This window comes from Mandrillus leucophaeus, unplaced genomic scaffold (assembly GCF_000951045.1).
Source record: "Mandrillus leucophaeus isolate KB7577 unplaced genomic scaffold, Mleu.le_1.0 Scaffold694, whole genome shotgun sequence".
Lineage (NCBI taxonomy): Eukaryota > Metazoa > Chordata > Mammalia > Primates > Cercopithecidae > Mandrillus > Mandrillus leucophaeus.
Window position 1 is genome coordinate 220,847 of NW_012107519.1, and position 5,055 is coordinate 225,901.

The following is a 5,055-nucleotide window of genomic DNA, read 5'->3' on the forward strand; positions in this document are numbered from 1 at the left end:
AATACCGCATGTTCTCACTCATAGGTGGGAACTGAACAATGAGAACACTTGGACACAGGAAGCAGAGCATCACACACCGGGTCCTATTGCGGGGAGGGGGTAGGGGGGAGAGATAGCATTAGGAGATATACCTAATGTAAATGACAAGTTAATGGGTGCAGCACACCAACATGGCACATGTATACATATGTAACAAACCTGCACATTGTGCACATGTACCCTAGAACTTAAAGTATAATAAAAAAGAAAAAAAAAAAGAAAAAGCCACTATATTCATTTTTAACAAATGGGCTAAATACTTTCTGAAATTATTAATTTGAAAGATTAGTTCACAGGTTAGAAAATTTTGTTTCCAAGTTTAAGTGTGCAAATATGAGAATTTTTAATAGGTAAAAATCACTACATTAATTTTGGCCACAAAATTACATTATGATGAATGTATTTTTTCATTCTTAATTTTTAACTTTGTGCATACATAGTATGTGTATATGTTTATGGAATACATGAGATATTTTGATACAGGGGATAGAAAATAGGGTATCAATCCCTTTAAGCATTTATCTTTTGTGTTATTATTTATCCTTTGTGTTATTATACTCTTTTAGTTATTTTAGAATGTACAACAAATATTATGACTATAGTCACCCTGTTGCTATCACATACTAGACCTCATTCATTCTTTCTATGCTTTTTGTACCCACTAACCATCTCCACCTCCCACCCACCCCTCCAACTACCATTCCCAGCCTCTGGTAACCATCCTTTTACTATCTCCATGAGTTGAATTATTTTAAATTTTACATACCACAAATAAGGAGAACATGTGATATTTGTCTTCCTGTGCTGGCTAATTTCATTTAACATAATGACCTCCAGTTCCATCCATGTTGTTGCGAATGACAGGATCTCATTCTTTCTTATGGCTGAATAGTATTCTATTATGTATAAATACCACATTTGCTTTATCCAGTCATCTGTTAATGAACACTTAGGTTGCTTCCAAATCTTGGCTATTGTGAACAGAGCTGCAACAGACATGGGATCTTGGCTATTGTGAACAGAGCTGCAACGGACATGGGAGTGCAGATATCTTTTCAATATACTGATTTCCTTTCTTATAGGTATATAGCCAGCAGTGGGATTGCTAGATTGTGTCAAGCTCTATTTTTCATTTTTTCAGGAATATTCAAACTGTTTTCCATAGTGACAGTACTAATTTACATTCCTAGTAACAGTGTACAACCGTTTCCTTTTCTCCACATCCTCACCAGCATTTGTTACTGACTGTCTTTTAGGTAAAAGTCATTTTAACAGAGGTGAAATGATACCTCATTACAGTTTTGATTTGCATTTCTCTGATGATCAATGACTGACCACCTTTTCACATGCCTGTTTACCTTTTGTATGTCTTCTTTTGAGAAATGTCTGTTTAAATTTCTTGCCCATTTTTTAAATCAGTTAATTAGATTTTTTCCTTTAGCATTGTTCAAGCTTCTTATATATTCTAGTTATTAATCCCTTGTCAGATGGGTAGTTTGCAAATATTTTCTCCCATTCTCTGGGTTGTCTCTTCACTTTGCTGATTATTTCCTTTGCTGTGCAGAAGCTTCTTAACTTGATGTGATCCCATTTGTCCAGTTTTGCTTTGGTTGCCTGTGCTTGTAGAGTTTTACTCAAGAAATCTTTGCGCAGACCAGTGTCCTGGACAGTTTCCCCAATATTGTCTTGTAGTAGTTCCATAGTTTGAGGTCTTAGATTTAAATCTTTAATCTATTTTTATTTCATTTTTGTATATGGTGAGAGAGAGGAATCAAGTTTTATTATTTTGCATATGGGTATCCAGTTTTCCCAACACCATTTATTGAAAAGACTATCTTTTCTCCAGTGTGTTTTTGGCACTTTTGTCAAAAATGAGTTCACTGTAGGTGAACTGTGTGTGGATTTGTTTCCGAGTTCTCAATTCTATTCCATTGATCAATGCATCTGTTTTTATCCAAAACCATGCTGTTTTGATTACCATATTCTGCAGTATAATTTAAAGTCAGGTAATGTGCTTCCTCCAGTTTTATCCTTTTTATTTAGGATGGCTTTGGCTATCACATGCTACATCTACTTAGCAGATCTAGTAGATATACTGGGCCTTTTGTGGTTGCATAGAAGTTTTAGGATTTTTGTTTTCTATTTCTATGAAGAATGTCATTGGTATTTTGATAGGGATTGCATTGGATCTGTAGATTGCTTTAAGTAGCACGAACACTTTAATATAGATTCTTCCAATCCAGGAACATGGAATATCATTCCATTTTTTGGTATCCTCTTCAATTTTTTTCAACAGTATTTTATAATTTTTATCATAGAGATCTTTCACTTCTTTGGTTAAGTTAATTCTTTGGTATTTAATTTTATTTGTGGCTATTGTAATGGAATTATTTTCTTGATTTCTTTTTCAGATTGTTCACTGTTGTCATATAGAAACACTTCTGGTTTTTGTATGTTGATTTTGTATCCTGCAACTGAATTTATTTACCAGTTCTAATAGTTTTCTGGTGGAGTCTTTAGGCTTTTCCAAATATAAGATCATGACATCTGCAAACAAGGATAACCTGCCTTCCTTTCATCCAGTTTGGGTGTCATTTATTTCTTTCTCTTGTCTGATTTCTGTAGCTAAGACTTTCAGTACTATGTTGAATAACAGTGGCAAAAGTGGCCATCCTTGTCATGTTTCGGATCTTAGAGAAAAAGCTTTGAGTTTTTCTCTATTCAGTATGATACTAGCTGTAGGTCTGTTGCATATGGCTTTTATTATGTGGAGGTGTGTTCCTTCAATACCCAGTCTTCTGAGGATTTTTATCATGAATGGATGTTGAATATTATCAAATGCTTTTTCAGCATTAATTGAAACAATCACATGGTTTTTGTCTTTCGTCTGTTGATATGATGTATCACATTGATTACATTGATTGATTTGTGCATGTTCATGTTGAGCTATCCTTGCATCCCGGGGATAAATCTCACTTGGTCATGCATGATGAATAATCTTCTTAATGTTCTGTTGAGTTCAGTTTGTGAGTATTTGGTTGAGAATTTTTGCATCCATATTCATATGCATCAGTAATATTGTCTGTAGTTTTCTTTTTTTTTAATGTGTCTGTCTGGTTTTGGTGTCAGGGTGATACTGGCCTAGTAGAATGAGTTTGGAAGTGTCCCCTTCTCCTCTTTCTTGGAATACTTTGAGTAATATTGGTATTAGTTCTTTAATGTTTTTAGAATTCATCAGTTAGGTGATCAGGTCATAGTCTTTTCTTTACTGAGAGACTTTTCATTATGGCTTTGAACTTATTACTTGTTATTGGTCCGCTCAGGTTTTGCATTTCTTCATGGTTCAATCTTACTGGGTTTTATATGTGTAGCAATTTATCCATTTCTTCTAGATTTTCTAAGTGATTGGCATATAGTTGTTCATAATATCCACTAATGATCTTTGAATTTCTGCAGTAAACACTTGCAATGTCTTCATTTTCATCTCTCATTTTATTTATTTGGGTCTTTCTTTGTTTCTTAGTCTAGCTAAAGGTTTATCAATTTTGTTTATCTTTTCAAAAAACCAACTTTTTATTTCATTTATCTTATGTATTGTTTTCTTCCTTTCAATTTCATTTATTTCTGCTATGATCTTTATTACTTCTTTTCTTCTACTAATTTTGGGTTTCATTTGCTATTTTCTAGTTTTTTCAGATTCATCGTTAAGTTATTTATTTGAAGTTTTTCTTCTTTTTTGAGGTAGACACTTATAGCTAATGAATTTCTCTTCCAGTAGTTTTCACTGTATCTTATATGTTTTGATATGCTATATTTCCATTATCATTTGTTTCAATAATTTTTTCTATTTTCTCCTTAATTTCTTCATTGACCCACTGGTCATTCAGGTGCTTATTGTTTAATTTCCATGTAATTGTATAGTTTCCAAAACTCCTTTTGTTATTGATTTCTAGTTTTACTCCATTGTGGTCAGAGACTATGCTTGATATTATTTCAATTTTTTCAATGTTTTAACACTTGTTTTGTGGCCTAACATATGGTCTATTCTTGAAAATGATCCATGTGCTGAGGAGAAGAATGTGTGTTCTTCTTCTGTTGGAGGAAATGTTCTGTAAATATGTACTAGGTCCATTTTGTCTATAGTGCAGATGAAGTCCAATGTTTCATTGTTGATTTTCTATCTGGAACATCTGTCCAATGCTGAAAGTGGAGTTTTGAAGTCTCCAGCTATTATTGTATTGAGGTCTATCTCTCTCTCTTTAGCTCTAATAATATTTGCTTTATATATCTGGGTTCTCCAGTATTGGCTGCATATATATTTATAATCATATCCTCTTAGGTAATTGACTCCTTTATCATTATACTGTGGCCATCTTTGTTTCTTCTTACAGTTTTTGTCTTGAAATCTATTTTATCTGATGTAAGTATAGCTACTTCTGCTCTTTTTTGGTTTCCATTGGCATGTAGTATGTTTTTCCATCCCTTTATTTTCCATCTATGTATACCTTTATAGGTGAAGCATGACAGATCACTGGGTCATGTTTTCATTCATTCAGTCTCTCTATGTCTTCTTATTGGAGAACTTAGTTCATTTACCTTCAGTGTTACTATTAATAATAGAGACTTACTTTTGCCATTTTTTTATTTGTTTTCTGGTTGTTTTGATCTTCTCTTCCTTCTTTCCTTCCTTCTTCTCTTCCTTTTAGTAAAGGTGATTTCCTCTGGTGGTATGATTTAATTTATTGCTTTTTATTTTTGTGTATCTGCTGTATTATTTTTACTTGAAGTTATCATGAGGCTTGCAAATACTGTTTTATAATCCATTGTTTTAAGCTGATAACAACTTAACATTGCTTGCGTAAACAAATAAACAAGCAAAAAAAACTAATAAAAACTATAGTTTAACTTCATCCCCCTCATTTTACAATCTATGTCTTAAAAAGTTGTTGTAGTTATTATTTTTTTATTGGCTCACCATTTAGTCTTTCTATTTAAGATAAGAGTAGTTTACATACC